Source organism: Mobula hypostoma, chromosome 17, assembly GCF_963921235.1.
Source record: "Mobula hypostoma chromosome 17, sMobHyp1.1, whole genome shotgun sequence".
Classification (NCBI taxonomy): domain Eukaryota; kingdom Metazoa; phylum Chordata; class Chondrichthyes; order Myliobatiformes; family Myliobatidae; genus Mobula; species Mobula hypostoma.
The window spans coordinates 34746303-34771987 of record NC_086113.1 but is presented as its reverse complement, the minus strand read 5'-3'; the positions used below and the strand labels follow the sequence as shown (position 1 = coordinate 34771987).

Genomic DNA, 25685 nt, shown 5'->3' with positions numbered 1-25685 from the left:
GAGTTTATTCGTCAATGTGAATGGTATTTATGTGCTTTTAAAGTCAGTTTCTGTTATAATAAAGGAAGCATGGTATCCAATTTTCTCAAAGCAAAGAGTGACACAGTTGAGTCAAGAGAATATATTAGTCAAGAGAACCAGGAAAATTTCTTAAGTTGATTCTCCATTATTTTAATGAATCTTAATGAGATTGTTCCACAATTCAACACCTCAACCATAAAAATAGCAGCTCTGAGAAGAAGCAACTTGCTCCTCACCTGGCTAATAAATGGAATTTTCTTGCCCTGGCTATTTATAATAAGACAGAACATAAGAACTGGGTCTTTGTAAAGCCTATGGTTATAAGCCTGCTCCACTATTCACTCAGATCATAGTTGCTCCCATCATGGCGTCAGTTCCATTTTCCAGCCTGTTCCTCACATTGACTCCATACAAAGCAAAAACAGCTTTTCATATACCGTATTTAACAATTCAGTCTCCATAGCTCTGGGAAGCAGTATCTTACATATTTGAAAGAATAGAAATTCTTCCTGTATGGGCGACTCCTTATTACAAAATTTCCCCAGAAAGGAGAGACGCCTTCCCAAAATCAACTCCATCTAGTCATCTCCGAATCTTATATGTTCCATCGTCCCGCTCTTGTTCATCCAAACTCCAACAAATATAGGCCCACCCTGCTTAACCTTTTCTCACAAGGCAAACTCTTCATCCTAGTGTTTTCTAAATATTATGATATGTTTATAATTACAGAAAGCTAAGATGAATGTCACTCTAGCATACGAGATTTCTGGCTGAAGAGCAACAAATACATGTGAATTCCCATCATGGAGAACTTTGATGGTAAGTACTTATCTTAGCTTACTGAAATTATATTTGTGTTTTTTTATATATTACTAAGTTTGTTATTTAGATAGTTGGCTTCATAGATGTTTTCATGAATGAATGTATAGTTTACCAATGACTTCAAGTTCTTTCAAGTAAAACATTTCCAAAATTCACATCAAAATGTGTAATGCACTGAAGCCCCACACAACAGCTCTGTTGATTCAGAAATATAGTATAATTCAAATAACATTGCAAGTCTCAAAGAAAACAGAGGTTGTTTTTGTTGCTAGAGAATTTACAAAAAGGGTTTAAATGATATAAAATACCTAAATCAAATTAAGCCTCATAATTCCATTCTTTTGCTTTCAATGATTTGGAGACTGAAATGCTGCACTGCTGAGAAACTACCATGAAAATATAACCCAATGCATTCCTTCAAAATAAATAAGCAAGGCCACCCAAATTTTCAATTAGTGTTAGTGTATACCACAGGAAATGACTAGCTATCCGTCAAGACGCCCTAGGCTGGGTCGTGGATACGGAACAGTGACAGGAAGACTTCAAGCAGGAACACAAGCTCAGCGTGAAAATGGCTTCTTTCCAATGAAAACTGGATGCTAATAGGTTAATACATATTTCCTTAGACATACAGCATCGACACCACTGATGTATAATTTAATTCTAACAAAGATTGCAACCAAGCTCCCACTTTTATTGAAACACCACCCAAAGGATTACATCAATCTCATTTTTATTTGAGGGCTGGTGGTTCAATGGAGAAATTAATAGGCAATGAATAAGCTGACAAAATTATTTAAAATGCTTAATGCACTGATTACTGGATGTCAAACTCAAATGCAAGGGAAACAAGCAACACAATATTGACCTCTACCCAAATACATCTTATCAGAGTACTTGAGGGTAAAGAGGGGGAGAAAGAGCACAGAGTGAGGGAAAGAGCAAAGGGACATCAAGTTGGTTCTTCTGTAAAGAAATAAAATATGACATACAGTGAGGAAAAACAAAAGGAAAACAAATACTGTGAAATATCAGAGTCACAAAGCTATACAGTACAGCAACAGGCCCTTCAGCCCAAAATGTCTGTGCTAAGTTGCTGATATTTAATCTCTATTCCTCTAAACAGTTCCAATCCTTATTACTGTCAAAATTTTTTATCTTTAAATGTCATAATTATACCTGCATCTACCACTTCATCTGGCAGCCCATTCCACATATTCACTATCCGCCATGTGAAGAAATTGCCCCAAGGGTCCTTTCCATATCTTTCCCCTCTCACTTGAGATCTATACCCTTTAAATTTGGACTCTCATATAAGGGAAAAAAAAAGTGACTATTCATCTTACCAATGTCCTTCATGATTTCATAAATCCATCAGCCTCCTGTTCTCCAAGGAAAAAGTTTTAGCCTACCAGCCTCTCCTTATAACAGAAACCCTTCAGTATCAGTAACATGCTTGTAAATTTTTTTTGCATCCGCTCCAGTTTAATATCACTCTACAGTACGATGACCAAACTGTACACAGTATTACAAACATGACCACACCAACATCTTGTACAGCTGTAACACAACTTCCCAAGTCCTGTACTTAATATTCTGATTGATGAAGACAAGCATACCAGAGACATTCTTTAACACCTTGACTCTACTTTCAAGGAACTTTAGTTATTCCCAAGGCCCTACCATTTACGGTGCAAGTCCGGGCCTGGTTCACCTGACCAAAATGCAACACCTCATATTTATCCAAATTCAAATCCATCTGCCACTTCTCGGTCCAGTGGCCCAATTGCTTAAAATACTACGTAACAGTCTTCATTGTCTACTTTATCAACAAGTTTAGTGTCATTTACAAAAGTTCTATATGCCCAGTCCTTGTTAATCTCTATGGATGTGTTGGAGAAGAAATGTTAGTGTCAGGGGAAGAGGGTGAACAGAATTAAGCATTACTCCTATGATGAAAGTAGAGAAAATCATGGTGCAAAGCAACATCATCTGTGCATGCATCAAGAAATGCAAATTCCAAAAAATAAAATGCTGCATTGATAAATTTACTTTTTCCTCTACATAAATTCCCCGAGAGCCAATTTCCATCAACCCATCTGCTGCCATCCAAGCTTTGTCTTTACACTGCGACCAGGCAGCACATTTGCAGAGAAAAGTAGTTGATATTTTACATCCACAAACTTCCATCAGAACATATGAATTGAATTCTAGTAAGAGGTCCATCAATCAAATGTTAACTCTGTTTTCTGTCTCCAAAGATGTTGCCTGACCTACTAAATATTTTCAGAATTCCATTTTTACTCCAGCTACTCAAACAGCTGCTCCGAAGTTTCACAGTTTACTTATAATTACTGCCAAATAACCCCCTTTTAGCATATTTGCAGGCACTGTGTGATTTGAAAAAGGGTACAAATAGTAACAGTATTCTGTACAAATATAAGGTTTTGGTGAAACCTCCCTATAAGATGTAATAATATCACTCAACACACACAAATATCACTCACACGTTTTAAGAAGGAAAGTTGACAATATTGCAACAAATTCACAACAAATTTTAAATAAGGCTATTTGGTATAATGAATACTCTTTGTACTTCTAATATAAAATACAATATAATTACTACATCCTCTACAGATATAAATATATGCAATCTATGCAGTAGTCTCTTTTTTCTAAGCTACAAATAAAAGGATCTTGTGAAAAATCATGAATTCTACCAAAGCTCTCCAAATAATTACTTGTGACTGATGCAATTACTAACGACACCCCGACACCCCCCAGTTAACCTGAGCAGGCAAATTCAGACTTCAAAGCATTGGCAATGAACATAGTTCAGAATAAGCCATAGTTCAAAGTAAGGCCAATATAACACCACAATGTTGAATTTTCGAAATGAAACCCATAACAATGCTTTTTTTTAGTTCTTTTGACCTGAATATATCCACAAAATCTTAAATCACTGCTTTCATAAAAATGTACAAATTTAATGGGATTAGATAAAAGATAAAACACTAACTAAAAAAATTTCACTTTTTAAAAAATTTATAAAGATGAAGCAATTGGGTAACCTCTTTCAGTTAAGACCATGATGCACGTACTCAGTAACTAATGCTGCAATCAGTGATTGGCTGATGTACAGGGATATCCAGAAGGACAAAGTGATCAGTGAAGACAACCCCATCACAAAGCACACTTTTTCCTACGTTACAGAGATAAACTGTTCGGCTGATTCGTATAAAAAAGGAAAATAAGCTCAGAATAAACCAGAGGAACTTGTAACTTCAAATACTTGTCATAACTTAATGAAACATGAAGCAACACATATTTGAAAGAAACCCTGCAGCTGAAAATGAAGTTTCAAAGTTCAAGTGCAAAGTAAATTATCAAATTACTTATGTCACCATATTCTAACTTGAGATTCATTTTCTTGCAGACGTTCACGGTAAAGAAAAACTAGAATCAATGAATGACTACACACAAATAAAGACCGACAAACAAGCAATGTGCAAAAAGTAATAAATAAATAATACCGAGAACATAAGTTGTAGAGTCCTTGAAAATGAATCCATAGGTTGTGAAATCAGTTTATCTGGTCAGTAAACCTGATGGTTTTACTAAAAATCTTCGATTTCATCTTAACTGACTGGGTAGTCCCCTCACCAAAAAGTTTGTGGATTCAAACCCCACTTGAAACAAATATAGGTTGAGCATCCCTTATCCAAAATGCTTGGGGCTGGGGGTGTTTAGGATTTTGGAATACTTGCATGTATATGAGATATCTTAGGGATGGGAGCCACGTCTAAGCACGAAATTCATTTATATTTACAACTGGTGTGAAGCTCAGAGAGTAAACAATCCACAATCAGAGCACAATCTAATGTGATGGAGTGGGTCCTCCACAAACTATTGGAGTTGAATGACCACCCCCGAACTCATCTATAAATGGATTCCAGCACTGCGATTGGCTTCACATCCACCATTAATTTCAAACAGCCTCCTGTTCCACAGCAATTACAATGGGAGAGGTGCAGGTTTATATGACATTTTAATAATCTTATGCATGAAATAATTACCCTCAAATTTCAGTTCGTGATAGATCTTTGCTTGTTTCATGATCAAGCAGCCTATGTTCACTCCAACGCTGATGAATCCACTCTTTCAATACACAATTGAGATCTTTATTTTTGCTTTATGCAGTGTTTTTCTATTTTTCATTAATTTCTGTTCATTACATACATGAGGTCACTTCTCAGAACTGTGTGTGGTGCACAGAGGCCCATATATCACCTGGAAACCTTCACAGTGCTTTATGGAATTATCCATTTGCAACGTCAAGTCAGCACTCAAAACAAAGTTCAGATTTTGGAGGTTTTTGGATAAAGGATACTCAACCTGTGCTGTGAAGTTCTACCAAAATAATTCAAGATACAAGATCGATTAATGTCATTTCCTGAACACAAGTGTAAAGGAGAACAATATAATTGTTACCGCACATCCAGTGCAGCACAAAATAAACACAAATGCAATAATAAAAACAATAAACGTCAACACATATGGTAGCTTGTATATATGTATGTCCATAAAGCAACACTATTCATAAGGTGACTGACATGAAATAATAAACTAATGGTGGAGTTAGTGGGTGGAGGTGTTGATTGGCCCCTTTTTCGAGCCCGGTGGTTCTGAAGTGGATGCTTCATGGCTTCCTCCCTGATGGAAATGCAACAAACAGTCCATGAGCAGGGTGGGTGGGATCCTTCATGATGTTATTAGCCCTTTTCCAGCACCTTTCTATCTACAGTGGATTCTGGTTAATTGGGACATGAGGACCAATACATTTTGGGCCAATTAAGTGGCTGTCCCAATTAACTGAAGCTTCATGGAAATAGTTAGGTTATCAAAAAGACAAACTAACAGTTAACTGAATAACAAATTAGGTATTTAAATAAAATACAAAACAAATGAGAACACTACAGTACTATAAAACTGTATCAGTTGCCAATAGTTACGGGAGGAATTCAATGTATGCTGCCGCATTCTTTTGATTCACTATAAACGAACAAAATCAGTGAAGCCACCTTGTGTAGATAATAAACTGCCTTCATCTAATGCTATCGGGAATTGCACCCTCTAAATCTTAATTTTCATTGCAACGTTCAAGACGATTGTCAATACCATCAGATTCTTCGTACTTCCTAAATTGCTGAAGTAGTGAAATCGTTTCATTTCCACTCCCAGCTGCTTCTGGCTTCTCTAAGCCTGAATGCTTCAAACAACAGTGAGTAAAACAGGTCTGAGTTGCCTTACTGCTGATTTCTCACCACCTGTCAGTGACAAAAAAAATCACTGCTTTTTGAACACAAGCAACTGATGCTACTTAGAACATTGATTTCTATCACGTCTCTGAATTGTGCTGTTTGAGTTGACATGCCTATCATCTACAATCTAAATGAATGCCTGTTATCACATATTTGACCCAAAAATTCTTGCAACAGATGACTATCAACAAGCATCATTAATTGATTTTTTCACTTCACCCTTCAGATCAGATTATTTTTCCAAGCATCAGATTTTGAAAATGACAATACAGCTTCAACAAGGCATCTGGTGAGACCACACCTGGAGTATTGTGTGCAGTTTTGGTCTCCAAATTTGAGGAAGGACATTCTAGCTATTGAGGCAGTGCAGTGTAGGTTCACGAGGTTAATTCCCGGGATGGCGGGACTGTCATATGTTGAAAGATTGGAGCGACTGGGGTTGTATACACTAGAATTTAGAAGGATGAGAGGGGATCTGATTGAAACATATAAGATTATTAAGGGATTGGACAGGCTCGAGGCAGGAAACATGTTCCCGATGTTGGAGTCCAGAACCACAGGCCACAGTTTAAGAATAAGGGGTAGACAACTTAGAACGGAGTTGAGGAAAAACTTCTTCCACACAGAGGGTTGTGGTTCTGTGGAATGCTCTGCCTCAGAAGGCAGTGGAGGCCAGTTCTCTGGATTCTTTCAAGAAAGAGTTAGATAGAGCTCTTAAAGATAGCGGAGTGAAGGGATATGGGGAGAAGGCAGGAAAAGGGTACTGATTGTGGATGATTAGCCATGATCACAGTGAATGGTGGTGCTGGCTTGAAGGGCTGAATGGCCTACTCCTGCACCTATTGTCTATTTCTGAGCAATGAAAAATACACTATTAATGGAACTGGTGAAGAGAGAGGGTCAACTTGATCAACTTGATTTGATTAAAGATGAAGAAAGTAAATGATAAAAATATAGGAATTACCAACAATCATTTAAATGAATGCAGATTTTATATCATCTCCAAATCCAAACTCTATAGTTGTATTTGGTTACTGAATGGATCACCAAAATGGTAGTGAGACCTTAAATCAGATTATTATCAGATACCTTTCGATATGAAACACAAACCTCAATTAAGTGGGGGGTAACATTCACACCCATTTACAACTCCAATTCCTATTGGTCACCACTAATAATGACATCAAATAATGTTACCATTTAATCACATTGAAGAATTCTCTCAAGTATCAATTGTTGAAAAATATGGTTAAGCTAATTCTTCAGACATACCACAGAGCACAAAGACTGAGAAACCCAAGATCAGGATAGATGTTAAAATATCAGACTGGATTGCAAACCATGTATGAAGAAACAGACTTAAATGACAAGTAGTTCTGGATGTCCATGTTAAGTGTGCATTTGTATCTTCTATTAAATTACTGTATACCAAAAGGATCAGTGCACATTCCAACCATTATAGCAACATGGTTCATATGATATATTGATCCTGCATAGCATTTATACATAAATTAACAGCCATCGTGTTGTTATAATTTTGTGGGCATTGACATATGCCATTTGAAATTAGTTACATATTATCATGTAATTGCAGGCCTTGCCCACTAAGTGGCTCCTCAGAAGGCATTTCTGAGATTGCCCTCCAACTCAGTCACCAAAAAACAATTATTTCTGGACTGAAACATGACAGTGAATTTGGTTAACACCATAAGCCATTTGTAAAATACAACAAAGATGAAATAAAAACTTTTCCAGTCATCAAAAGCACCAAACACATTGATAATTTCCCGAACTCCATCTTATTACCACTGTTGTACAAAACTTCTCTGCCATTTTGATCATAGGAGATCCCTACATGATTATTATTAGGTACAGATGACGTTACGGAATGGAAATTGGCAGCAACAGCAATGGCAAAAAATGAGGTCCGAGGTCCAAGGCCAATCATAAAGTAAATTAACATGCAAAAAGTCTGATTCATAGTCACCAAAGAGATGGCAACACACATCAAAGTTGCTGGTGAACGCAGCAGGCCAAGCAGCATCTATAGGAAGAGGCGCAGTCGACGTTTCAGGCCGAGACCCTTCGTCAGGACTAACTGAAGGAAGAGTGAGTAAGGGATTTGAAAGCTGGAGGGGGAGGGGGAGATGCAAAATGATAGGAGAAGACAGGAGGGGGAGGGATAGAACCGAGAGCTGGACAGGTGATAGGCAAAAGGGGATACGAGAGGATCATGGGACAGGAGGTCCGGGAAGAAAGACAAGGGGGGGGGTGACCCAGAGGCTGGGCAAGAGGTATATTCAGAGGGACAGAGGGAGAAAAAGGAGAGTGAGAGAAAGAATGTGTGTATAAAAATAAATAACGGATGGGGTACGAGGGGGAGGTGGGGCATTAGCGGAAGTTAGAGAAGTCAATGTTCATGCCATCAGGTTGGAGGCTACCCAGACGGAATATAAGGTGTTGTTCCTCCAACCTGAGTGTGGCTTCATCTTTACAGTAGAGGAGGCCGTGGATAGACATGTCAGAATGGGAATGGGATGTGGAATTAAAATGTGTGGCCACTGGGAGATCCTGCTTTCTCTGGCGGACAGAGCATAGATGTTCAGCAAAGCGGTCTCCCAGTCTGCGTCGGGTCTCACCAATATATAAAAGGCCACATCGGGAGCACCGGACACAGTATATCACCCCAGTCAACTCACAGGTGAAGTGATGCCTCACCTGGAAGGACTGTTTGGGGCCCTGAATGGTGGCAAGGGAGGAAGTGTAAGGGCATGTGTAGCACTTGTTCCGCTTACACGGATAAGTGCCAGGAGGGAGATCAGTGGGGAGGGATGGGGGGGACGAATGGACAAGGGAGTTGTGTAGGGAGCGATCCCTGTGGAATGCAGAGAGAGGGGGGGAGGGAAAGATGTGCTTAGTGGTGGAATCCCGTTGGAGGTGGCGGAAGTTACGGAGAATAATATGTTGGACCCGGAGGCTGGTGGGGTGGTAGGTGAGGACCAGGGGAACCCTATTCCTAGTGGGGTGGTGGGAGGATAGAGTGAGAGCAGATGTATGTGAAATGGGGGAGATGCGTTTAAGAGCAGAGTTCCCCAAACAGTCCTTCCAGGTGAGGCATCACTTCACCTGTGAGTCGACTGGGGTGATATACTGCGTCCGGTGCTCCCGATGTGGCCTTTTATATATTGGTGAGACCCGACGCAGACTGGGAGACTGCTTTGCTGAACATCTACGCTCTGTCCGCCAGAGAAAGCAGGATCTCCCAGTGGCCACACATTTTAATTCCACATCCCATTCCCATTCTGACATATCTATCCACGGCCTCCTCTACTGTAAAGATGAAGCCACACTCAGGTTGGAGGAACAACACCTTATATTCCGTCTGGGTAGCCTCCAACCTGATGGCATGAACATTGACTTCTCTAACTTCCGCTAGGCCCCACCTCCCCCTCGTACCCCATCTGTTACTCATTTTTATGCACACATTCTTTCTCTCACTCTCCTTTTTCTCCCTCTGTCCTTCTGAATATACCTCTTGCCCATCCTCTGGGTCACCCCCCCCCGTCTTTCTTCCCGGACCTCCTGTCCCATGATCCTCTCGTATCCCCTTTTGCCTACCACCTGTCCAGCTCTCGGCTCTATCCCTCCCCCTCCTGTCTTCTCCTATCATTTTGCATCTCCCCCTCCCCCTCCAGCTTTCAAATCCCTTACTCACTCTTCCTTCAGTTAGTCCTGACGAAGGGTCTCGGCCTGAAACGTCGACTGCGCCTCTTCCTATAGATGCTGCTTGGCCTGCTGCGTTCACCAGCAACTTTGATGTATGTTGCTTGAATTTCCAGCATCTGCAGAATTCCTGTTGTTTGCACCAAAGAGATGGGATCGGTAGATGGGTAATGCATTATATAGCAAGCTTGGTAGACAACATGTATCACTTTGGGAATACTTAACAAACAAAAATATTACAAAAGTACAAATCAGAATGCCGCATCTAGCAGGGGAGTTTAATAGAGATACTTCATGCATCTCTACTGAGAACCTTATCATTCTCAGTGATGGAAGTCACAGTTTAGAAGGTACTTTTTTTTGGCTGGGGGAGGTTATTCAGAAAGAAGGGCAAAAAGAAAGTTGTGTGCAGGAGGACCTGTGTGGATCAGGAAAAGAGAGAGGGGGCACAGGTTATCTGGAAAATAAAATGCCTATCGCTACTTTAGACAGACTTAAGATAGAAATCAATCATGAACAAACTGGAAAAAGAATTTATTTTCAACAAGCAATTTTAGTTCTTCAGATCAGAATCAAGTTCAATACCAACAGCATGTATCGTGAAATTTGTTAACATTGCGACAGCAGTACAATGCAATACATGATAAATACAGAAAAACTGAATTACAGTGAGTACATACAGTGCCTATAAAAAGTATTCACCCCCTTGGAAGCTTATGTTTTATTGTTTTACACCATTGAATCACAGGGAATTTAATTTGGCATTTTTGATACTGATCAACAGAAAAAGCGCTATCAAAATGAAAACAAATTTCAACAAGTTGGTCTAAATTTATTAAAATTTTAAACACAAAATAATTGATTGCATAATTACTCACCCCTTTCAAGTCAGTATTTAGTTGATGCACCTTTGGCAGCAATTACAGCCTCGAGTCTGTATGGATAGGTCTCTTAACAGCTTTGCACATCTGGACACTGAAATTTTTTCTCCATTCTTCTTTACAAAACTGCTCAAGCTCTGTCAGATTGCACGAGGATCATGAGTGAACAGCCCTTTTCAAGTCCAGCCACAAATTCTCAATTGAATTGAGGTCTAAACTCTGACTTGCCCACTCCAGGACATTAACTTTGCTGTTTTTAAGCCATTCCTGTGTAGCTTTGGCTTTATGTTTGGGGTCATTGCCTTGCTGGAAAACAAATCTTCTCCTAAGTCACAGATCTCTTGTAGACTAAATCAGGTTTTCCTCCAGGATTTCCCTGTATTTTGCTGCATTCATTTTATCCTCTACCTTCACAAGCCTTCCAGGGCCTGCTGAACTGAAGCATCCCCCACAGCACAATGCAACTACCACCATGAATCTGGTAGGGATGTTGTGCTTTTGATGGTGTGCAGCAAACACAGCACACAAAGCGTTTAGTTTGATGGCCAAAAAGCTCAATTTTGGTTTCACCAGACCATAGGACCTTCTTCCAGCTGACTTCAGAGTCTCCCACATGCCTTCTGGAAAACTCTAGCCAAAATTTCACGCGAGGTTCCCCCCCCAACGGTGACTTTCTCTTTGCCACTTTCCCATAAAGCTGTGAGTGGTGAAGCACCCGGACAACAGTTGTTCCATGTTCATTCTCTCCCATCTCAGCCATTGAAGCTTGTAACTCCTCCAGAACTATCATAGGTCTCTTGTGTGGCCTCCCTCACTAGACCCTTCTTGCACGGTCACTCGGTTTTTAAGGACAGCCTGCTCTGGGAAGATTTACAGCTGCACCACATTCTTTCTATTTCTTGATGATTGTCATTCGCTGTATATCCAAGGAATATACAGTGACTTGGAAATTCTCTTGTATCCATCTCCTGACTTATGCTTTTCAATAATCTTTTGGCAGTTACTTGGATTGTTCTTTTGTTCTTCATGGTGTAGTTTTTGCCAGGATACTGACTCACCAGCAGCTGGACTTTCCAGATACAGGTGTATTTTTACAACAATCAATTGAAACACCTTGACTGCATGCAGGTGATCTCTATTTAACTAATTATGTGACTTCTAAAACCAACTGGCTGCACAAGTGATGATCTGGCATGTCATATTAAAGGGGGTGAATACTTGTACAATCAATTATTTTGCGTTTTATATTTGTAATTAATTTAAATAACTTTGTAGAGATCTGTTTTTACTCTGACACGAGTTTTTTTTTCCATTGATCAGTGTCAAAAAAAGCCAAATTAAATCCACTGTGATTCAATGCTCTAAAATTATAAAACATGAAAAATTCTAAGGGGGGTGGTGAATGAGCACTGTACATGTATATTAGTTAAAATAAATAATCCAAAAAAAGTAAATAAATATTAGTGAGGTAGTGTTCATGGTTTCAATGTTGAATTAGAAATCGGATGGCAGAGGGGAAGAAGCTGTTCCTGAATTGCTGAGTGGGCACCTTCAGGCTTCTGTACCTCTTTCCTGATGATTACAATAAGAGTGCATGTCCTGGGAATGTTCATGAGAAGATAGTTTCTTATCTCATTGGTTAATACAAATCTCCTGTCCTGAACTGAGAAGTTAATGGTATCTCATAACATTGCACTTAGTAAAATCAAAGTGTTACACTTCATTCTCTGGTTCACTGAATTTTGATATCTGTGGTTCAACAACAATATTACCAAGCAAAAATCAAGTTACATACAACAAAATAAAATTACTCATTGTAATTTTGCTGGGGAAAAAATACACGTATTCCATTCAAAAGATTTGAAACAGTGATGAATGAATCTTCGTAACTTGTCTTGATAGCTCCTGTAAATATCACTATTATATCCAATGTACACTTGCTGAAAGAGTGGGTGATGTGGATGTCGAAATGAATGGGTCAGCTGCTGGTCAAGCTAAATCACTGTCAAATCAATGGTGACACTTCAAACATTGATGAGAAGGATTTAGGTGACTGCTGATGGTACTTATTAATGGCAAACTATTTGACACACATTAGTCCAAATGTAGATATTACCACATTTTTGCTCTGTGCAGGCATGAATATTTCTCCGTCCTTTCCTCTGTTTAATTCCTGATTATAATGTGCAATCACCAACAGAAAATATGTTTACAGAAATGTATCAGAATTGCAAAGGTACTCCAATCAGATAAGCAGACTTAAACATCAACTGTTTATTTTTCTGCTGACATTACCTAAACTGCAGATGATTTGCAGTGTTTCCTCTACTCATTTGAAACAAGCATCTCTTGTAAAGAGAAGGTCAAACATAATCGAACAAAATATATTTAATATTATAAAATATTTTAATGAGGTAGATACAAAGAGTGAGTGTATCTACTTAAGAGAAACAAAGACTGGATGCTGGCAATACAATGAAGTCACTGAGAAAACAAATATAAAATTCAGAAGCTACAGCATTTAGTGAGATGTGCCACTCAATGCCATAAATTGTAATTGAGAAAAATAACATCTATGCATTTCAAATAGACAGAATCAAGACACAAGTGAACAACAAATGTCAATATTGGCTGAGTGAACCAATGGTTTATTTATGGACTTCATATTCAATGTACAAAAGTTTCAGTTAAGACATTATGATGGAGAGAAAGTAATTATAATGCAATTTGACACAGCATTGAACAGTCTTTCAGCAGAATTCTGGTGTGAAATAATTGGCATGCAAGATTCGTCATTTATTAGCCCAGATAAGCACTGGAAAATTTCCTCCCAAATCACGTTGTTTTACTGGGGAATCTTGGATGCTACACTTGGTCAAATTTTGCTTGGATGTTAAAGCTGTCAGTCTCAGCTAGTTAACTATAATTCACTGTTGTTCCCTTTCTTTAAAATTTAGCCACTGAAGGCCTCTGGTGGAGCCCTAACAGTTTTAACTGAAGGAGCTTGTAAATGCTTCATGATGGTTTTTAACCATCCATGTTATCCATCATTGACAACAGGTATAACAATAGACATATCTGCCCTGCACCCCACTGCCCCACCTCTTCAAGTGGACTAGTTAATTCTCCAGCTCCATTCAAGGCTGGGGGTACTGGAGATGTGCTTCTTTTGCCTCCACTTCATTTACAGACTCCATCAGAACACAAAGAGACCATTTATCCCTGTGAGCCTATTTCATCATACAATGACATCATGAAAGATTTTTTTTACCCAATTCTGAATGTGAAGATTATCCATTTCAGTAACCCCATTTCATCAAATGGTTGAGCAGCGATTAAGGTTTGTTGGAGGTTTTGAACTCCTTTTAAACACCTTTGTGTTAGAAGTGAAAGATCTGGTACTAATCTGTAGAATAATCTCTCTAGTTCCTGACTCATCAATATGCATTAAAAATTTACTTACATCAACCCAATCAATTTCAATTAATACCCTTAATGATTTGAACAAAATCACCATTAATGTTCCAAATGCCAGAAAATGTAGCCCCAAGCTACATGTAAATGATTGATAAAGACTTGCTTCCCACAACCTACCCACCATTCACAATGTGTAAACATATGACACTCATTCCAACTGTAACTAAACAACTTAAGGGGTCCGATTATCAAGATTCATATTTTATATCTTCAAGACCTGTTCATAAAACTTTCATTTAATTTTACCATAACCCATCAAACACAGGATGTTATAATAAACAGATTCTAAAAATGTTTTTCTATCTAAACACAGACTTTCCCCAACTTCCCCATGCACTTAAAATTCAAGTTAAACATTTTCAGCTGTTCAAGAACTCAAGTAAATAACTAGTCACAATACTTGAGGAAGCTTCACTACTTATGAATTATAAAACTTTGGAAATACCCAAAAAATGGTGTTTCAAAGTTAAGCAAACTTCAAACTCAGTCCTCAACAGATTATTAAATGCCATTAGAGGAAATTATTGTACTAAGATTTCTAAGGAAACATCCAGTTCTGAAACAAATAATTTTGATCAACTTGGGGCTAACCTTAAAGTCACATTTCAAAATAATCAATAAATTCCATAATGAAAAGGCACAATATGAAACTGAAAATGTTCAATTCTATTAAGGATTTAAAACAACACTGAAGGCAGAGGTGCAAAAGTAGACCTAGCTTTACTGCTACAACCAAAATGCTCTCACTGTATGTATTCCCTCAGACCACACAATGAGTACAAGGAACACCTGCAAAGTATTTAATGTAAAGACACAATATTGTAAATGACAAGTTTACATTATCTTCACCTCTGTAAAGCTCAAGCATCCATAAACAAAACATGAACATACTTCACAATACATTTAAGTTTGAAGAACCAAAAATAATTTTATTATTCAAAATATAAAAATATATTCAATACAGTCACATGCAAAAGTTTGGGCACCCCTAGTCAAAATAGCTAAGAGAGTAAAAGATGACCTGATTTCCAAAAGGCATAAAGTTAAAGATGACACATTTCTTTAATATTTTAACCAAGATTACTCTTATTTCCATCTTTTACAGTTTCAAATTAATAAAAAAGGAAAAGGGCCCAAGGCAAAAGTTTGGGCACCCTGAATGGTCAGTACATAGTAACACCCCCTTTGACAAGTATCACAGCTTATAAACACTTTTTGTAGCCAGCTAAGAATCTTTCAATTCTTATTTGGGGGATTTTCACCCATTCTTCCTTGCAAAAGGCTTCTAGATCTGTGAGACTGTTGGGCCATCTTGCATGCACTGCACTTTTGAGGTCTATCCACAGCGATGTTTAGGTCGGGGGACTGTGAGGGCCATGGCAAAACCTTCAGCTTGTGCCTCTTGAGGTAGTCCACTGTGGATTTGAGGTGTGTTTAGGATCATTATCCTGTTGTAGAAGCCATCCTCTGCTTTTTTTTATATATATATACAGACCTGTGTGATGTTTGCTTCCAGAAGTTGCTGGTATTTAACTGAGTTCATTCTTCCCTCTACCAGTGAAATGTTCTCCGTGCCACTGGCTGCAACACAAGCTCAAAGCATGATCGATCCACCCCCATGCTTAACAGTTGGAAAGGTGGTTTTTTTCATGAAATCCTGCACCCCTTTTTTTCCAAACATACCCTTGCTCATTGCGGCCAAAAAGTTCTATTTTAACTTCATCAGTCCACAGGACTTGTTTCCAAAATGCATCAGGCTTGTTTAGATGTTCCTTTGCAAACTTCTGACGCTGAATTTTGTGGTGAGGATGCAGGAAAGGTTTTCTTCTGATGACTCTTCCATGAAGGTCATATTTGTGCAGGTGTCGCTGCACAGTAGAATAGAGCACCACCACTCCACAGTCTGCTAAATCTTCCTGAAGGTCTTTTGCAGTCAAATGGGGGTTTTGATTTACCTTTCTAGCAATGCTACGAGCAGTTTTCGCGGAAAGTTTTCTTGGTCTTCCAGACCTCAATTGGACCTCCACCGTTCCTGTTAACTGCCATTTCTTAATTACATTACGAACTGAGGAAACGGCTACCTGAAAATGCTTTGCTATCTTCGTATAGCCTTCTCCTGCTTTGAGAGCATCATTTATTTTAATTTTCAGAGTGCTAGGCAGCTGCTTAGTGGAGCCCATGGCTGCTGTCAGGACAAGGTTTGAGGAGTCAGGGTATTTACAAAGCTTTGAAATTTGCATCACCTGGCCTTTCCCAATGATGACTGTGAACAAGCATAGCCCTAACAAGCTAATTAAGGTCTGAGACCTTGGTAAAAGTTATCTGAGAGCTCAAATCTCTTGGGGTGCCCAAACTTTTGCATGGAGCTCCTTTCCTTTTTTTCACTCTAAAATTGTACAAAACAAAAATAATACACTAATCTTGCTTAAAGTGTTGAAAAGAATGTTTCATCTTTAACTTTATGTCTTTAGGAGATCAGTTCATCTTCTACTCACTTAACTATTCACAGTAACAGAAATTTTGACCAGGGTGCCCAAACTTTTCTATGCCACTGTATATTTTCAGATGAACATGACAATTTCAGTACAGTTCCACTCAGGTTAAAAGCTAACATATGTGTTAATCATACTGTTAAATACAACAGATGGTCCTAATTATTATTAAGAATGTTTTTAAAATTATAACTATAGGTCACAAACCTGGAAACCAAAAGGTCAACAAAGAACTCTCACAGCAATTGTAAAACATGAGAAGAATCACCAAGCATTTTCTTAACCCCAGTTTGAAAATAATGCTCATCCTTGTATAAATAATTCTTCTAAACAGAACAAGGTAATTCTGGCAACCCCATTTATAGCATCAGATCAAAGGCCTTCTTGACCACCCAACCCTTGCCTACCTTCCATAGGAAAAGAAACATAGAATCAGAAATGTGAACCCTGCCAGTCAATTCCAAGATGGAGTCAATACTGGCCAGATTGGAATGTCCACTGTTGAAGATATACAGTGAGAAAGAACACGGCAGGTGCAAAGAGCACTGACTATGATAGGAAGTTTATAAATAAATTACTAAAATCAAGACCATGCTCAAAAGCCTTAAAGCAATGTACTAAAATATTCATTTATTATTTACATGATGCAGGTAAAATTTCAAAGCTAATATTCTCCTGAATGACAATAATGGCAAAATTATAGTTAGATTAGTTTTCTGCCAAAGCAGCTAAGGAAATTGTAAGAAAGATTTATAGCCAAGTTGTATTTTTTTGGATAACACACTCAGAACACTTAAATCTAAAACACTATTATGAAAAGGCAAATATTCAGGATACAGCGTGATTAGCTGAAGGAGATGTACAGGCACCTATTAACAACCATCCTATTTCCACATCTTCCCAACAACCTAGATGGCTTAGCTTTGAAACACATGACAGATTAGCTTTACAGAGGCTGCAATCTCTGCGTATTAGCAGTTGAACACTTCAGGATGTAGGGGTCTTTAGAAAGGACTAAAATTTGGTGAGAAGCATATTGAAAAATGGTAATTATTCCTGTTGAGAGAAGACCATTAATTGGATGATCAGCTAGTGGAATTTGCTGAATGGCAATCAACCTATACTTTTCACACAATTTGTCTACAGATGTTGGAGCTGTTATAATATAATAGGTGGAGTTGGTGGGCATGAGAAAATACAAGCTACCAGAGGAACTTAGCAGGTCAGGTAGTTCCAGTGGAGGCAAAGGGATAGTCAATGATGATGGTTGAGACCCTGCATCATTGATGGTGAAATGATGTATCAGTATGAAACCAGGAGAACATATATATTAAAAAAAAATCAATAGCTGTGGATAAACCAGGACATTCATCTTCTGTTGAGGGCTAGATTTATGGCATTCAAGTCTAGTGATCCAGGACTATACAAGAAGTCCAGGTACAACTTCCAGAGGACTACCTCAAGAGCAAAAGAACAATTCTGATTGAGGTCAGAGGAGGAATCAGATGCACATCAACTCTGGCAAGGTTTGCAGGCCATCACCTCCTACAAAGTGAATCCTAACATCATGAACGGCAGTGATGCTTCACTCCCAGATAAGCTCACCTTATGCGTACTTTGAAAGGAACAATAAAACTACAGCTTTGAGGATCCCTGAAACATCCGGTAACCCTGTGATCTCTGTCTCAAAGGCCGACATCAGGCTGTCTTTCAAGCAGGTGAACCCTCGCAAGACAACAGGCCCCGACGGGGTACCTGTTAAGGCTCTGAAAACCTGTGCCAACCAACTGGTGGGTATGTTCAGAGATATTTTCAATCTCTCATTGCTACATTTGGAAGCCCCCGCTGCTTCAAAAGGGCAACAATCATACTAGTGCCCAGGAAGAGCAGGGTGAGCTGCCTTAATGACTATCGCCCAATTAGCACTCACATCTACGGTGATGAAGTGCTTTGCGAGGTTGGTTATGGCTAGAATCATCTCCTGTTTCAGCAAGGACCTTGACCCACTACAATTTGTTTATCACCACAATAGGTCTGCAGCAGATGTGATCTCTTTGGTTCTTCATGTGGCCTTGGATCACCTGGGCAATATTAATACTTATGGCAGGCTGCTGTTTATTGACTACAGCTTAGAGTTTAGTACAATTATTCCTACAGGCCTGATCAAAAAGCTCAGAAAGCCTCTGTATCTTTCTCTGCAACTGGATCCTTGACTTCCTCACTGGAAGACCACAGTCTGCGCAGATCAGAAATAACATCGCCACATCGCTGATCATCAACATTGGTACACCTCAAGGATGTATGGTTCGCCCACTGCTCTACTCTCCTTTCACCCATGACCTTGTGGGTTGGGACAGCTCAAATGCCATCTATAAATTTGCTTACAATACTATTGTTGGCAGAATTTCAGATGCTAACAAGGCGGCGTACAGGAACTAGATCAATCAGTTAGTTGACTGGTGTTGCAGCAACAACTGGTTATTAAGACCAAAGAATTGATTGTGGATATCAGAAATGGTAAGACAAGGGTGCACACAGCAGTCCTCATCCAGGGATCAGAAGTGCAAAAGGTGAGCTATTTTAAGTTCCTGGGTGTCAATGTCTCTGACCATCTATCCTGGGCCCAACACATTACACAGAAGGGACTATAGCGGCTATATTTCATAAAAGGGTTTGAGAAGATTTAGTATACCAAAGACACTACTAATTCCTACAAATGTTCCATGGAGAGTATTCTAATTGGCTGTATCACCATTTGGTATAGGGAGGGAAAGAGGGGGGCATTGCAAAGGAGGGAAATAAGTTGCAGGAAGTTGTAAGCTCATGCAACTCCATCAAGGACACCAGCCTCCCCAGCACTGCGAACACTTTCAAAAGGTGGTCCCTCAAAGAGGTGACATCCGTCATTAAGGACTCCCATCACCAAGGATATGCCCTCTTCTCATTGCTACCATCAGGGAGGAAACAAAATGACTCAGGAATAACTTCTTCACCTTTGCCATCAGATTTCTAAATGGACAATGAACCTATGAAAACTACCTCACAATCTTTTTTCTTCTTCTTTTTGCACTACTTGTATAACTTTTTTTTATATATACACACACACTTTTTACATGCAATTTACAGTTTTATTAGGCACTGCAATCCACTGTTGCTGCATCACAACAAATTTCATGACATACGCTAGTGATATTAAACTTGATTCTGATCCTAACACCAAACTCGGTCTACCAAAAAGGAGTGATCTATGTCCTCCAGTTGTCTGCAGTTATGGAGAATGTACAATATACGTCACAAAGCATGAGAGATGTATCAGGAAATCTATCTGCAATAAAACTCATCAGCCATTGAAGACCAATCACAACAGGTGAAGAAGCACACAATATCTCAAACATGACTGACTCTTATATAGCTCCTTAAACAACATATCAAGTCATTCATTTACACCACTATTGCTAAATTTCAACAGCAAACGAGGAAAACCATACAACCATTATGTTATCAAACAAGAGGGATATGGCAAAGTCGTTTCTAGCCTTGTTGATCTTGCGAGGCTCTCCTCTCAAAGATCTTGTGACTGGTGTCTAAATTGGGAGTTATGTGGGATTAGTGCACATGCAGAACAGAATACTGAAAAGAATTGCACCAGGCAAGGCAACACAACAAAAGAAACTAGCTTTAAAACTGGGATGTTGGAACATTCGGACAATCATGACTGGTCTCCAAGACATCAGTTAATTTAGGAAGAGAGCTGCAATAAACAAAGAGCTCAAGGGACTTCATGTGAACATAGCCACCCTCCAGAAGATGTGTCTGGCTGATTCAGGCACACGAAGAGAGAAAGACTACAGCTTTTTCTGGCAAGGGAAGGGCCCTGATGAGCCCAGAGAGTATGGAGTCGGCTTTGCAGTGAGGAACACATTGATGAAGATGGTGGAACTAGGCAGTACTCCTCCCAGGCCTGCAAGGAATTTGACCTCACTACCAGCCCGAAAAAGACACTCACCTTGGGACAAGACGTGAAGGCACTACCATTGATAGCTACAAACTGAAAACACCAAAGGTCTAATTACCCGTGTATGCTTCCACACTGCTCCACATCTGAGGCAAAGGATGAGTTTTATGAGAATCTTGCAGGCACCATCGGAAGTACTCCCAGCAAGGAAGATCTTGTTCTCTTAAGTGACTGCAATGCCAGAAATGGTGCAGATCATGACTCACTGCTTTCCTGCCTTGGTCACTTTGGCGTGGGCAATATGAACGGCACCGGACAGCCAAGCACGTTGGAGCAGTTTGCTAAGTCCTTCAAAAAAGAATTGAGCACCCAACATCCACTGTCACAGAGAAACAGGAACTTCTGCAGAATGCCACACAACCTTAACTACATTTGGGAAGACGACTCGAAAATAAATGACTGGTTCAAAGTCAGGTACAATGAGTTAATCCCCATCACCCCCCATCATTGAAGCTAAACGTGCTGCTCTAGCCAAGTATAAGCGTTTGCCAGTTGAGAGGAATGTACAGATTCTCAGAGCTGCTAGAAGTTCAGAAGACTGCCAGCTACTGCACCAATGAGTACTTGATGCAGGTCAGTGAAGACATCCAGACTTCAGCATTGACAAGCAATGTCGGCATGATGGCATCAAGAAAAACCTCGGCTCCTCTCAGAACAAGATGGCTTCTCTCAAATCCATCAGTGGGAAGGTAATCACAGACAGGAGTAAACAAATGGAGAGATGGGTAGAACATTACTCTGACCTCTGTTCCAGAATGAGCACTGTCATCACCTCAGCTCTGGACACCATTGAGTGCATAATAATGATGGAAGAACCCGATGTAGAGCTGAATCTCCAGAGTTTGATGGATCATTTCCCCCAGGCCTGCAAGGAATTTGGCCTGACTTTCAGCCTGAAAAAGACAAATATCTACCATTGATAGCTACAAACAGAAAGCTGTTCTTCAGTTCACATACCTGGAGTCCATCATCAGTGGCAACTTCTCCTTGGACTGAGAAATCGCCAACAGTACAAGGAAGACTGCAACAACCCATGCCTGCCTCATCTCATGAGCCTAGGAAAACTCCAAGCACTCAGTCAAAACAAAGATGGTAGTGTACAACACTTGTCTCACCAGCACACTGTTGTATAGCATATGCTAAGCAGGAGAGAAGACTCAACACCTTCCATTTAAGGGGTCTTTCTTGCATCTGGGGCACCTGCTGGAAATACTAAATCCCCAATGCTGAGGTTCTCTCTTGTGCTGGCCTCCGTACAGTGAACACCCTGCTCAGGCAGCGTAGGCTATGCTGGCTGGGCCACGTCCGCCACATACAGGATCCCGCATCCCAAAAGCCATCCTCTACAGTGAGATGTCTTCAGACAAAAGAACAGCTGGCCGCCTGCAATGGTGCTACGAGGATATCTGCAAGTGGGACATGAAGGTGCTGGGCATAAACATTGAGTTCAGGGAGGAACTTGCAGCTGACCATACCAGATGGAAATGCACCCTGAAACAATACCTTAAGTCAGGCGAAGGAAAACTCCTGAAAGCAGCAGATGAACAGATGCATAGAAAGGAACGCTGCAGCTCCAGCAGAGCCGAGACCACTTTACGATGCAAACTATTGCAACAGAGACTATCACTCTCGCATTGGTCTTGTCAGCCACAGACAGTGCCCCACCAACAACACAGGCAGGAGGATGTAACATCCATGGTCAACCTTGACCAAACGAGGGCCCCATGAGTGGCTGATGGTCAGCACAGACTCACTGAAACAAAAGGTCTATTTCCATGTTGAGCAACAGTCGATGTGTCAGGCCAAGACCCTTCATCAGGGGCTGGAGTCTGTAGAGTTCCCCAAGCACTTTGTGTGATGCTCAAGATTTCCAGCATCTGCAGAATCTCTAGTATCTAGTTCCATGCTGTACGTCTCTATAATTCTGACTCTGTTGATTACAACCTTCTATCCTCCCTCAGCAAATGAGCCAGTGCTCCTCCATCTTGAGCGGTAGCAAGTGCATAGAATCTATTAGAAAAACTTCAAAGACTGACATCAAAAGCAACACCATCACTACCTAAACTCTAAAGACAAAGTTGTCAGACTAGATCTGCCATAGATAACGAGAACCAACAAATAGAATAAAATGTACATCATTAGATTTTCACCCATATACTTGTGCCAATTGCTCTTCTTCATGATAGCATCAGTTCAAGTGTCTATCACAAGTCCTTTGTTGAGATATTATCCGATCTTCTTATCATGGATACTCTCCAAGATGTTATGTGGCATTCGAATCACACCAAATGGGAGACAATGAGAACAAATCTGGCATCTCAAAGCTGGACATGCCCCAGTTGCTACGGGCCATCAGCAATGTATGTTTCAACAACTTCTAACCACATAAAACCAAGCAGACATAACAATCAGATGCCACCCCACAGGATGCACAGAAACAACATGCAATAGACAAACAACTTGAATAAACTGAAGCTTTGTAGTTGTGATACATCTACTCATGAATGACAGTGGATAATTAAACAACCTACAGCTGGAGAATTCAGGACCTCAGTGCTCAGGGCCTAAACAAGACAAGCATTCATAACCCATTCAGGCAGTAGTGCCAACAACATAATCCATCTCATCTTTCCCCTGGGATTCCCATCCTCACTGGAGCAACTGTCACCGAACTGGCTGAGAGCACAAGATACAATAAGGGCCAGAAAACCAGGTAATATCCTAAATGTGGCAATGAAGATCTGTGCTCCAGATCTAACTGCACCTCTAGCCAAGCTGTTCAAGTACAGTTCTAACACTGGGATTTACCCAACATTGTAGGGAGGCAGTCCAGGGATGGCTGTGTTTTAACAGGCAGGCCAAATCAAAATCAGTTTATTCGCAAACATCAGCAAAAGATTAAAGAAGTCACTGAAAATGCTATCAAGCACCATGCAGCCCGGTACATCATTGCAGGAATACTGCAACACAGTAACAAAGGCCCAAACATCTCCGTTGCTTTATCCTTCTGGCCTTGCTTCCATGATGCAAGTCAGAAGTGGGGAAAGTGAGAGCACAAACTTCAATGCCAACAAATGATCCTTCCCCACCTACATGCAGCAAGATTTAGACATCATTCAGGCATGATTTAATAAAGGGCAAGTAATATTTATGTCACAAAAGGGCCAGGCAATGATCCATTCCAACAAGAAAATCTAACAATCTTTCCTTAACAGTCCAAACTAAAGTGGTTTATGTATTGTACTGTACTGCTGCCACAAAACAACAAATTTCACAACATATGTCAGTGATAGTAAACCTGATTCGGAGGTATTTGTAGTGTGATGGAGGTGATCGGGGGGGAGGGGGGTGTTGGTAGACCAGAGGGGATGTGGGTTGTAGCTATCATTGAGCACAAGCACAACTAGATCAACCACATTAATACTTTGAATGAGCACATCCTTTGGGAAATGACTCATTTCCTGACCTTTGAAAGCTTTCCCATCATCTGTCCTGGACGAGTTGAGACTGAACAACACAATAGGTTCACACAATTCAGAACAGAACAAAACAACCAACTTTGTTAGTACCCTATGCATCAATGAATCACAGTGTGTACAGTGTACCACATAACAAAATGCACTGCTGGTATTCACCGAGTCTACTCAACCTGATTTGCCCTAAACATTAACGCTACCAGGACAATAAGTATAAAGTTCCATCACCTGCTGGTTTGCACCTTCCTGATTTTGAAATATATCACTGTTTCTTCATTGCTCCTCACTCCCTACCTATTGCCATTGTGGCAAATCATGGACAAGAGATTCTGCAGAAGGTGGAAATCCAAAAAACTCCTGCAGCATGACTACAGAGATTTGGAATAAATAATGCCCAAATTCCCCAATAAATGAACTAAAATCCTCAATCAAGGCACTGACAAGGTCTAGAGGGGAGGATATGTTTTCGGTACAGCAAATATCAAATTGGGAAGCAGGCATTCAACTCCAACCTCCATCATAGAAAACAAAAAATATTTTCAAAAATCTGCTTGCTTCTTGCAAAGAATGGAAAAACTCATGCACCAGCTCATTTTATCCATTCAAAATGGAGAAGGTGCAATCAGGAAGGCACTGAGAACTATGTTGCTTCAAATGTAGCACATGAATACTATTTTGAAGCCAGCAATGGAGCGCACAATATCCCAAACCATGCACACACTCTGTCAAGCCATCCTCTGCCCCCTCTGGTATAGTCTGAATTGGACTCCTCAGAAATTTCAGAACAGAAAAAAGTGAATTAGAAGCAGTTCGTACTGAATCTGGAGGGACTGCCTAAGAAGTCTGTTCACAAGTTTGGACACAGTACAGGATACTGAACAGACAGTGTTCGCATTGTCTCTGTCCTGAAAAAATATAGATAAGTTTTCAGGACAGCATAATCAGGCTCTTAGTGATCAAGAAACTTAGCATGATATCCCCCACCCCAATTAAAACACTGAAAACAATTCAATATTGTTGATAATTGCAAGCAATAACTAGTTTTAGCCTGTTACGTTCATAACAGTTAACCGTTTTGGAATGATTAACTTAAAAAAAACAGTAAACCAGTAAAGAGATACATGTTACAATTACCAATTAGACATATATACAACACCAATATAAATCTTAAAATGAGTACATCAACAACTCATGACAACGTAAGTTCAATGACAACTAAGTATCTTACTTTTATCATAGAAATAATTTTTTGAAAAACATATTTATGAGGAAGAGGACAACGCAGGTCCAATTAATTTCCGATGAACTGCTTTAATCATTAATACTGGCAGTAGCATTCGGTCTGAACAGCAGAGGCTGAAGCCCCCATTGACCAAAATGTTAAAATGTTGAAGAACATGAAGTAAACATATTAGTGCACTCCCATCACTGAAACACTGAGCAAACGGTGAACTTTA

The 25685-nt window shown here is 39.8% G+C and overlaps 1 protein-coding gene across 5 annotated transcripts in view; it reads right to left on the bottom strand.

Annotated features, from left to right (window-relative positions):
* Nucleotides 1–25685, bottom strand: part of exoc2 (exocyst complex component 2) — a 265211-nt gene that overhangs the window by 239062 nt on the left and 464 nt on the right. Inside the window, exon 1 of one of the 5 annotated variants that reach the window (XM_063069709.1) lies at nt 20229–20251. The exons of the other annotated variants lie outside the window; for them this stretch is intronic. The gene's annotated coding sequence lies outside the window, so the exon portion shown is untranslated. Of the gene's footprint in view, nt 1–20228; nt 20252–25685 lie in introns of those variants that run through there. 5 annotated transcript variants of the gene reach the window in all.